Raw genomic sequence first — 12,026 nt, 5'->3', positions numbered from 1 at the left:
TGCCACTGCCACTGCCACAGCCACTGCCACAGCCACAGCCACAGCCACAGCCACAGCCACAGCCACTGCCACTGCCACTGCCACTGCCACAGCCACTGCCACTGCCACAGCCACAGCCACAGCCACAGCCACAGCCACTGCCACTGCCACAGCCACAGCCACTGCCACTGCCACTGCCACTGCCACTGCCACAGCCACAGCCGGCCGCGTCTCTTCCCCCGGTGGAACGGGCGTTTCTCCAGCGGCGGTGGCTCTGGACAGGGTTACAGTTCAACACCTCTGCGAGCAACTGTGAGGAGGCTTGCCATGACCTCGGCCTCCGCCAAGCCTGGAATAGGAACCCGGTACATCCTCTCCTTAGGAGACTGGAAACAAATTGTTTGATACAGATCACTTCACATGCAATACCCTGACTTTTCCCATGACATTTCTCTCTTTTTCATAGAATTGTAATTGTAGCGCTTTGTGTCACAAGCCCTTTACTAAAAGGATTTGAGTAGTTTCTCTGTCTGGCCGGTGATTTCCCGGATACCATGCTGTGTAAAGGCATTAAGGTGTCAGGACCTGACTGTCCATGGAAACATTACAGAACTTTTATTTATGTGCACATTTTATTAGTAAGTCTTTGAGCAATGCATACACACACATGACCAACAGAACTGATCCCAGCCTAGTGGGGGAAACAGCAAAGTAGTAGCAGGAAAATGCTAGAAGATTTTAGGACAAACAATCTTTTCTTTAACAGAAAAGTACTATCCATTATATCTTTAAATGTTGACAGACATTTATGTGGTCTGAAGTTCAATGCTCAGTGCTGCATCTTGAAGTCTTAGGATGAGCAAAGGTTGAGCTGTCTTCTGGAAATTGCATATGAAGTTGTGGCATTTGATGAGGTGATCCTGAGGCTTAGATAACCAAGTGACTCACTCTACAGTAAAACTGCAAAAGGAGACAAATAGTGTCCCAGCACACAGCACAACCTTCACTGTTCTGCTCTGTCCACCCAGGCTGTTGTACATCATTATTTAAAATTCAATTCACTAAATAGAAAGATATCATCCTGTATATTAAAGAAATGGAGGGGCACTTACTTACTATTCACATGTAAATTAGGACAATATTCTAAGAAGATACTATTACCAAAAAAAAAAATCAGCCAGAGTTTTTTCAGTATTAGGAAAGATGGGGAAAAAGAGAGGCACAAATGTGATGACACTGTGAATGAGGCAGTTTACTCAGCACTTTCCAGACTATGTCTGACTCAAGTCTTCTTCCAGAGTTTGAGTTTTGAACAGAATACATAGGTAAATTGCAATTGTTTTGTATTCTTCACCTGTTCTATGCTTTCCAGTGTGAGTTTTAAAATGGAAAGCAAATAAAAAATGATATGCGTATAAATAATATATTGACTGCTTCACTCAAGGTATCAAAAAATACATTACTGCATGAGCAGATGTAGTGATATAGTTCCTTGGTTAAGGAAGAACTGAGAAATTATGAACAGGCAAACAATTACATGTTGTATAATCATCATCTCAGCGGATCTATGCAGTTACTTCTCTGAGATGAGAACTGGGAGCACACCCACTGCCGCCACAATTGGCTGTCACAGCACTGATGAGCCATCATACAATTACACTGTTTTTATATAGCTATAACATACTGTCAACATGAATGACAGGATCAGTTTACAGAAGGAAAAAAACCCAGCCTCATTATGTATGCACATATACATATGCAACGACATCAGTGCAGGCCGTTCTATCTGGGGATTCAGCTGATAAATAACTGAGGCTCCTATCTGGCGATTTTAAAATGTCACTAGACCAGCCCAGATGTGTTTTTATCCTTTGACTGCCGGGCGGCTTGTCCATCAGCAGGGTCCATCCTATGGCTTTATGCGGTTGTCGCTAACGGCGTTCGGGCGTTGTGCATCAGCCTTCCCAAAACCACATTTGATGCAGCCCCCCCGGCCTCGCAGCGATTCCCCGCGGGCGGCCCCCAGGCAGCGGTGGGGCCGCGGAGGGACAGCGCTGCTTCTCCGATGCGCTCCGCGCCGCGTTCTCTCCTCATCGCGGATTTTCCGCCGCTGTCTGCTCTTCGGCGTGAGAAAACTGTCGCTTCTCTCCCCGGGTTCATCTCGACCCCATTAGCCTCCGGCAAACAAGGGGACATCGGGGAGACGTGGCCACAGCCCCGGGCCCCAGTGAGGGGGCTCAGTCAGGGCAGGGGACCGCGCTCCGCTCCGCGCTCCGTGCAAGCCCCGGCCGGGCGGCGTGTCCGGGCGGCCGCTGCCGCGGGGGCTGCAAGGGAGCCCGGAGCCCCACGGCGCCGCTCCGAGCCCCAGCGCAGCCGCTTCCCCGCGCCCCTCTCCCATCACAGCCACAGCAACGCAGCCGGCCCTGCCCCTTCCAGCGGGGAGGGAAGAGGCTGGATTTAAACGCAAACATCGCTCCGCCGCTCGGTGGATTATTTTCGCTCTTGTCTGGTGCCTCACCTCCACCCTCAGCCCTCCCCACAACGGCGGCACTTGAACCTGCCCGCCCGAAAAGTGTGCCATCCTCCATCCCCGACCCCCTCCTTTCGGGGCCAGCCCCGCCGGCTCCCCTCCGCAGGGTCCGGCCGGGAAGTGCCGCTGTGCTCCGCGGGACCCCCAACCGGCCCGGGGAGGCCGGCTGCGACCAGCGGGGAGGGCGGCGAGGGCGATTCGCTCGCTAGAGAAATGCCCTGTTGAACTTTGAATATATTAGTTGACATCAGTGCGAGTTGGGGCTGCCAGCCCCTAGCTCCCTCCTCCTTCCCTACCTCCTCCTCCTCCGCCTCCTTCTCCTCCTCCTCTCGGTCTCCGATGGAAAGAGTTGAAGCCGTGCTGATAGGAGCCGCTTGGAAGAGACAGCGGAGCGCCCGGGAGGACTTCGGTCCCAACTCCGGCCGCACCGCGGGGACGCTGCCCGCCGCCGCTCGCATGGCCCGAGGCGGCACTCCCTGAGCGCCGGGCTGGGCAGAGCCGCCGCTCCGCTCCCCTGCTCGCCCCGAGCCGAGCCCAGCCGCGCCGAGCCGAGCCCAGCCCCGCCGAGCCGAGCCCAGCCGCGCCGCGGCTGCCCCCGCTGCTGCGGCAGCCGGAGCGCGATGTGCCGGTGAGCCCCGCACCGGGAGCCCCGCGGCCACCCCGTAAGCGCAGCGCGGCGGCGGCCCGGGGGGCGGGCGGCGGGACGGGCCGGGGGCGCGCAAACTTCCCAACTTGGCGGGGTCGGGGGGAGCGGGCGGCGCTGGGAAGGGGATCCGGGAAGGTGGGAACCCCCGGGCAGCTGCGCGTCTCCGTCGCCCCCGGAGCAGCGCCCGGTAATGGGGGCCGGGGGCAACCTGCGGGGCGTGGGGGTGTGTTTGTGCCCGGCGCTCGGCGCGCCGTCCCCCTGCCCGCCGGGGAGCCTAAGGGGCTTGTTTTTTGTCGCTGTGTTCGCGGTCCGGCAGCGCTGGAGAGCACGCTAGCTCGGAGGTAGCAGTGGAGGTGGTTTTTTTTCCCCTCCTCTCTCCGCCACCTTCCCAGTTCTTCTTAAACCCGCTGAGGGAGGCTGTGGCGGGAGCGAAGGGGTGCAGTGGTGGGAAGGAGGATAGCCTAGACGAAGGGATATCAATGATTTTTGTTTTTCAGATGGTAATTTGTCTTTGTGGTAGGGGTGGCCCATTAAATTTCAGCTCACGTCCAGATGGAGATCAAAAGCGAAGGGGAGAGGGAGAGGGAAGCAGAGAGCCTTGTGCTGCTCCTTAGATCCGCGCATTGTTAGAAACTTATGGGGAGTATATGGGGGGGGTAGGATTTCCAGAAACAACCTTTGTAGATCCAGCTCAAATATCTACACCAAAGTTGGAGAGCTGTATTTTCCAGCACTACCATCTGCTCCTGGTGCTGCCCAGGAGCACGCTTACTGTTATGCCTCAGAGGAAACAAACAAAAGGTGTGCTTGGCAAGTCGGTCCTGAATCTGTCTCTTCATGGGCTTTTAGGTGGAGCATTAAGTATCGAGGAGTATATATGTCCTAAAGGTTCACTGTCCTCTGTTGGCTCAGTTTAGACTCTTTGATAATTTCCTGTCCTTAAAAAAGGTCTCCAAACATGGTAGATGCCAGGTCCTGTTTTATTGTTTGGTTGGGGTTTTTTTTCCTAATTTATTTATCTGGTTTTGGTTGGGGTTTACTCCCCCCCCCCCCCCCCCATTTCTTTTAACTTAAAACTATTTATGTATGGATATATTGGTTAGAAACCACCATACTAAAGTTCCTTATTTTATTGTGGAAGTGCTCCCTCTCATTACAAAAAACACTTCCTAAATTATGGTCTGAGCTGCAAGAGGTTTGATGTCTTTGCCTCTGGATGTGTTCAGTGGTAGGCTAAGACCCTGGCTGACTGCACTGTGGACAAAATAGAAACCAACTAAACTAGAAGTTGTAAGGGCTTTGATTCTTGCTGCTGCTTGAGATCACTAGAGATCCCAGGTGAGCAAAGGAGGAGGAGTGAGGGTAGCTGGAACAAACTACTCATACAGAAAAGTACTGTTGTGATTATACATCTGATTTGTAAGCACCCAAGGTAGAAAACCGGTCATAACTGCAGACAAAGTGGCAGTGGATAAGGAAAATCCTGAAATCCTGCTGATATTTAACTGGATTTTTAACAGATTCAGTTTTTAAACAGACATTTGAATCATCCCTATCTTTCATCTTTTCTCCTTTTGCACTAAAACTTTTCTGATGGATTGGGACTCAGCACTAGGCAATAGTGGGGAATCTCTGTGTTTTATGTTATGCTTCTTGCATTTTCAGTGAAGTCTAGGCACATTGTTCTGTTTTTCTCTCTACCTTTTTTTCTTTTATTAAAAAGGCCAAGTTTTTGTCCTCCCCTGCCAGGGACTCACTAATCCTGAAGTCATGGGGGAGTGAGATCCCACCCATCAGAATATAGATATTTGCTTTGTTCATCCCCCCCCAGCCTGTTGGCTGATGGAATTGGCGGTGGCTGCCCTCTGTGACCTCCCTCCCTTCCTGCAAAAAGCTGGGGCAACCAGGGAGGAGAAAATGTGCAAACTCCAGCAAGTGAAAAAGCGCAACCCCAGAGGACAAAAGGCTTGAACAGAGAAGATGCGGGGGATGAGGTTCTGCACAGAAAATGACTTTTAGCAAACTGGCCTTGATCAGTTCACATTGACTGGAAACAATGGCATGGGGATGGGTTCGGCAGGAATGTGGGTAGCCCAAGAGAAGCTCGATGCAAGGGTGCCGTGGAATTTTAGTTGCTTTGCAGTAAGATTAAAAAAGTTTCCAGACAGAATGGCTTTGGTCATCCACTGTGATTGCCCTTTATTCCCCAGGCCGACAGCTGACCTGGGGGAACATACCCCCAGACTATAAACTCTTCTTCTTACCTTGTAGTCAGTTGTAAAAGTGCTGCTTGACTTGGGCTGACACACTATAGGGCCCCGTAAGAGGGAAAGTTCCTGGGAAGCAGGCACTCTGTGACATTAAACATGGCTCAAACAATAGATTTCTATTTTAGTCAGGACAAATAATCATGTGAACAGACATACTAGGGTTAAATAAGACCATCTGCATGAATATATCTTCCCGAAAACAAATAGATGCCGGGCAAAGTTTCAGAGTGCAGCCGGGGCTGTTGCCTTGCTGTTCGGCAAAAGGGGGCAGTATCCAACAGTGCCAGGGAGCGATCTGCCGCTGCCGCCTCCCTGCCTCCCGCGCTGGCTGCTGCGTGCTCTGTCAACTGGGATCTGGGAATTTAGGGTGTTATCCGGTAGCCCGTATTCAGGTGATGCCTTGTAACGACATCGAAGAGGTTAATTGACTGTCTAAAAGATGCAAGATCAAAGCTGTAATTGTTTTACTTTGTGGTTGCATCACTTCCATATGCTGGTGAACGACTGGAAATTAAGGACAATGCTGTATGATTGCAAAGCTGGTTTTGTTCACATTTAGTAGTATGACAGCAGTAACCTTGCCCTGTTTTTACCGTACTGTTTTTAGGGAAAACATGGTGAAGCCTTAGCTTTGGAGTGCTGTTGGTATAAATGCCCTCCAAGGAATTATCACCACTGTTTCTGTAGTAAGAAAACCAGACAATTTCTTCTCTAAATTTAACTTTCTTTGAGAACTTGTTTGTTTCCAGCCTAGAGAAATATATTGATCCATCTCATAAAATACTGGTTTTAGAATGCATTTAAAAACCTTTTCACCTTTCATTTATCTGCATGCCTGCATTATTAGATTAGCATTTCTTAGTTCATTTTTTACTAGAAGCCATGGGCAGTTTTACTGAGGGTCTGTCATTGGGAAGCCACGCGCTGGACTCCAGCTTTGTCAGGTCTCCTAAGTGCTGCTCACTGCCTTCATGACAAGAGCTGCAGCAACAGGGGCAGACTGGCCCCAAGGGAGGGGACGTGCTGAGGAGTGGGAGGTGTTCCACTGCTGGAGTAGTGCTGAGATTCAGAGTTTAGGTGTCAGTGTGAAGTCTTCAACTGGATTTTCCTTGCTGCAGATCATGCCCACAAGATAATTTCTGGTGTAAAGCTGAAAAAGGGAAATTTAATTACCTGCAGAGAGTGGTGGAGACAATTCAGAATGGTTCTCTATGGGTAAAATTCATCAGTGTTCATTGTGTGTAAGTACCAAATCACACTGAAGTCAAAAAGTTTTAAGTGATGGACTTACCTTTTACAGACTGACTACTGTGAAGGTGAACTGCCACAATTTTGGGTTGGATCCCAGTGATTTAGTCCAGGACACAAACCGTGGCATATTGCACTATCCCTGCTGTGCCTTGAAATGGGCTGTGTCCAAGCGTTGTTGCTTCTGAGGATCAAGTCAACAGCTCTTTGTTATTGTTCTGTTACTTAAGGAAACAAAAATCCGCTCACTGAAGACACTGTGTCAGTTTTATTGTTGGGATTGTTTCTCTTGCTTTTAGACTGCTGACTTGTCCAGTGTGCCCAGTATCAGGAGTCATCCCATCTCTGTCCCTGGTGGCAATTTTCATTAGTTTCAGTGGGAGCTAACTGTGAGACTTTGACTTCTTTGAGCCTGCAAATGTTTGGACAGTGCTTTGCTTGCTGGAGATTATTCTTCAAGCACAGTTAACCTCAGTATTTATTTCCCCACTGTTCTCATTGTTGTCCAAAAAAAATTTACTTCATGACAGCCGTTTTTTCTTACCCCAGGCTCAAACCATGAGAGTAAAGTGCAGCAGAGCTCTGACTGCACAACTGTGACTTTCAGCACGCAGGGTCTCCTTGACTACAGCGCCGCGACTCCCAAAGTTACCTCTGCTTCAGAACTCATTTAAAGCACAATTTTTTAAGGTCCACAAAAAATCACTCAAGGTGATTTTCTGAAGATGAGTATATCAGTAGTAATAGTCCAGAAATATTTCTGTTGTCAAAAATGTATCTACAAACCAAGTGGGTTTGTTTTGTTTCTAAATGTAATTACTCAGGGAGGTGATTTGCATGTGAAGGATGTTACCAAGTTACAAAGTATGACTCTGAATTGGTGGCAGGGCTATTCATGTGCTTATAATTAAACATGTACCAAAGTGCTGTGCTGGTTAAGGACTGGTGTGTCTTTATTTACTTTTTAGTGAGCTGTAAATCAGACAATAAGTAAACATGCTGATTACTAGTTTTAATCCCCAAATCAATTGTCAACACCTGTAGAGTTTATAAATCATATGTGTAATTTCATTGGTGTTCAGAAAGGGGTCATTTGTGGAGAGAGCACAGAATATTTTCTTCCCAGAAGCTGCTGTGAAGAAGCTTGATCTTACAAGGTGCTGCATGTTCCTCATTGTTGTTAACGCGTCTCCAGGAAACAGCACCCGGCACAACCAGACCCTGATAAACACAAACTGCAGCAGTGTCTGACCTCCGTGGCTTTGTTGAGCAGGCAAAATACTTATGGGCTTGTTAGTCTAGATAACATACTCCCTATTAGGCTGTTGCTGCAAGTTAAATAAATTGCAGAGTGCCAGTTTCAAAGGTTTGACTTTATCCGTGATGCAGCAACACGTGACCAACCGGGACATAGCCACCTGCAGAGAAGAGCCTCAGTCATATGTTTTATTTCTGCCAAATATTGTGCTGCACTCAAAAGCTTCATCACAACTTCAGACTGATGAGGCAAACCCATTCCATAATTGAGAATATCATGTGAGCATCTGGTGATGCAGAATTGATCCTCCAGTAGCCTTGGACCCTCTGCTATGGAGGATGTACCCTGATGCCAGATTGTCTTAGATGTTAAGCAGAGATGCCACCTGCAGTCTTGCAGAACAGCCCAGCCAAGTCCTGCATAGATGATCTCTAAGCCATTTGCAGTTTAAGGGTTTGTAGCTTTGGACGTTTGTGTATTTTCCAGATTGTTTGTGCCACAGTCTTCAAAAACTGTTAGCTTTTAAGACAACCAGATGGCTTTAACAAAATATATTTGCTGGCACCTAGAACAGGTGGATCTGGAATCAATTTATGCAGTGTAATTTTTTCCACACCCCTTTTGGAATAATTTTATACCTTGGAGCCACCTAAGGTGCTTATTATGTAGCCAATAGGGAACAGCTTCTGTCTGACTACATAAGATTTTACACATCTTTTATAGCTAATGCCTAGATTGAAATGCAAAATTTAGTGCTGGGAGTGCATGTGAATTTGTGAAACTCCCTGGAGAAAATGTGGGTGCATGTATCAGTGAATGAATTATGCTTCTCCACAGACAGAGAGAGTTTTTTTTAGTGGTAACAAATGTCCTGTGTTCAGTGTTTGTCATTTTAAAAGCAGTATTTTTCATTTCAAGTGCAAACCTTGTGCAAACCCTGTGCAGGTTTACTGATGTAGAGTGAAAATGAAAAAAATAGCTTCAAATTTATTTGAAAGGATAACAGAATGAAAACTTCTTATGTGGTATGAAATTGTCCTGACTCAGAGATCAAATTGGTGGTTCCATAATATGGCTGTGACAGTTATGACTAGTTTTGTGGGAAAGAAGCAGATCCTGCCTGTTTTCTCAAAGTGCAGAAAACAAACTTCCATGAGATTTTGGCCACATCCTCATTCTTGCAGCAGATTCAGGGACAACAAGTTTACCCAGATGTGTGGATTCATAGTAACTTCAAAGGGGTTTTGAGTGGGTGCTGTGGAACCATCTGCACAACTCAGAGGTAGGATTAGAAACTAAATCTGGGAATACTTTGGCTCTTAAGGGAAGAGGAGTTTGACTACAGATGGCCTGTTGGGCAGGTTTAATTGCTTTGCTGTGTTGCTTGGCCACGTGGAAGTTGTTTAGCCTGCTGTTTCACCTAAAGGTTGCTTATTTTTCTCCTATGGTGCTGATTTACAGCACATCAAAGATAGGAGGAAAAAATAAGGCAAGAAAGGAAAGAAGAAAGGAAAGGGTAGGAAGTTCTCTCTGGATAACTCAGTTTGACAGGATAATATAGTAAATTCAAGAATGCCGAAGGAGATGCTTTTGGGGCCTGTGTATATATATATATATATATATATATATATATAAAACACATGGAAGGAAAACTCGGCTAGGTCTCAGGAGTTTGTTAGAGTGATTACAGATCCCCTGCCCTGCCTCATGTTCCTTTCTCTGCTCTCCCTTCCTGACTAAAGATTGTCTGCCAGAAGGAGATTTTCAAACATGTGGTTTGGACAGGGCAATCAGTCTATATTTGTAAAACACTTAATATTTCACTCTCTGACTTTTTCTGGTGTCCATTCCACATATGAAGGGCATTTTCATTAGAAACACAAAGCTGAGACTCATTTTTTGCCTGCATCCAATGTGCTCCTCCACTCCAATAGAGCTTAGCTTTTAGTTGTAATTGCAGCTTGTAACCACCTACTTAAAATAAAAGGCAACAGGGGGAAGAATATCATTAGTGGCTTGTGGTTGGATAAAGATACATACTTGCTGAACATGAGCAAAATAGGAATATGCACTGTGACCATGTGCTGTTCTAATACTGACAAAGGATGAGGTGAGGTAACACATAATATGAAAAATTTCACAGTTCCTGCTTTGTGAGGATAATCAAGTGATATAATAGTACAACTTAACCTTATTTCCATTTTAATATCCACGCTCAGCAGTCAGAAGTAATAATCATCAGGGACAGAAAGTGAGGCATAAAAGGACTGTGGCCTGGAGAATTTTGTGCTCATCTGTTAAAGGTATCATGAATAATGATGCAGATGGGCGCCAGGTAGGGTTGCCAGCGACTGAAATCTGTACAAATTAAACTTTGAGGTCTGTAAAAAGCTGGTCTTATGCAACTTGCTCAAGGTCATAGAGTGTGTTAGTGGCAGAGGCAAGATTACAAGCCCTAAAAAGAGTTATTCAATTACTTAATTCTATAAGTGTAGTTAAATCCTATGAATGAAATGTTTCATCTTGTTGCTTTCCTGCCTCAAAGCCCTAAACTCGTGCCTTACAAGACTATGCATTTATCTCCATGCTCAACATTGCCAGTACATAAGTTTATTGTGCAAATCCTTTACACAACTAAACAGTTCAGTGTAAGTTAGTGCAACTGTGGTTCAAGAAAATAAGTACCCTGCTTGCATGGGCACTGTTGGTCCCAACATTTTCAAGATGAGCTAGAGATTATTCCTGTATTTTGCATTTTCATATGCATACCAGACATGCATCTATACAGGTTGAAATAAAACAAAAACAAGTGATTAACATCTTTAAAATTTAACATTTCCCCCTCTTAACCAACAGAAATTGCTCCCGAGAGAGTAATTTACTAGATACATTCTGTATTTGTCTAGGACTGTACATCAGTAATACAAACCATGATTTTGCTAACGCTGTGTGCTCCCTCTAATGAGTCTTTGAAATATTAAACCAGCTTATATTTGGAATGAGTTTTGCACACTTCCTTGTCTATGGTAGCTTTGCAAATCCAGGCTTCACTGTTTTGCCTCAGAGAATTATGAGTTTATTATACTCCTGGAATGCTAATAGCGCTTCATTTTCCCCCTAAATTTCTTCTTCATATTTATTTATTGATTCTTTATTTGAGCACAGTTTCACAGATAATGATGGTACTACTGAGAATAGCTGGTGTGAGTTAATTTTAAGAAGGCTGCAGTTACAATGCCATCCTTTTTTGCCAAAAATTTCTCTGCAAAGTTCATACGCTAAGGCATCCAAAATACTGAATTAGTTAAGATGACTGGATGAGATTACTGCCAGTGCTTTATTTCATTCCTGGTTTCATCAAAACAAAGCACATCAAGGCTGACAAGTTTAAATTTAATTTTGCATTGAAAACTCATGGGCACATTTGAGGGTGATGTGCTTTGGGCAAGCAGTCTTTGGTCATTTGGTCTTTATTCAAATGGAGTTCATTGACCTGTGAGAGTACATATATGAACAGGGTTTCTAGCATTTTACCCTTTAATTCTTACCATTTTACTTTTGATTCCTAGGGTTCTTCCCCATCCTCCCACAGTGATGGACTCCAGAAAGGTGCTTCCAGTCATTTTTTTCTGCCTTCCCTGAAGGCAAAGAACTTCCCTGAGCCAATTCATGTTCAAGCTTGTCAATTTTTCTAAACAAACATCCAATTTTGATTTAAATATTTATGAAGAGAGACAACATCTTGCAATTCTTGGTTAAGTGTTTAAAATGTAGCAATTCTTGTGATTACGCTGCCCCTTAGTTGCTAGGTTCTTGGCCCTGCTATGCTTTTATCCAAAGAGGAAAGCATCACATTTTCTTGCTGTGGAAGTACTTTGATCTGCAGTCAAGTAATATCTTAATTTTCTGTGGTACTTCAGTATGATTCTGGATTTTCCAATGGTTTTTGCAATCCTTATTGCTTGATGGCTCTTCTCTGAACTTTCTAAGGATGCTAATGGCCAAAGAAGGCCGTAGAAGTGACAGCTACAAAGGTTTGGGAGAACTGAAACAGCAGAGGTTGTAGAGCAGAACTGAGCAGATAGACATCAGGAG

The 12,026-nt window shown here is 45.8% G+C and overlaps 1 protein-coding gene across 5 annotated transcripts in view; it reads left to right on the top strand.

The window, feature by feature from the left end:
• The first annotated feature begins 2,411 nt into the window (after positions 1 to 2,411).
• Positions 2,412 to 12,026, top strand: part of SEMA5B (semaphorin 5B) — a 266,971-nt gene continuing 257,356 nt past the window's right edge. For 2 of the 5 annotated variants that reach the window (XM_036386657.2, XM_036386654.2), the window contains exon 1: positions 2,415 to 3,171. The gene's annotated coding sequence lies outside the window, so the exon portion shown is untranslated. Of the gene's footprint in view, positions 3,172 to 12,026 lie in introns of all 5 variants that reach the window. The other 3 variants (XM_036386659.2, XM_036386658.2, XM_036386655.2) reach the window with 3 other exon arrangements.

Source organism: Molothrus ater, chromosome 7 (genome assembly GCF_012460135.2).
Source record: "Molothrus ater isolate BHLD 08-10-18 breed brown headed cowbird chromosome 7, BPBGC_Mater_1.1, whole genome shotgun sequence".
NCBI lineage: Eukaryota > Metazoa > Chordata > Aves > Passeriformes > Icteridae > Molothrus > Molothrus ater.
Note: the sequence above shows the minus strand (reverse complement) of the source record. Positions and strands in the feature narration are given on the sequence as shown.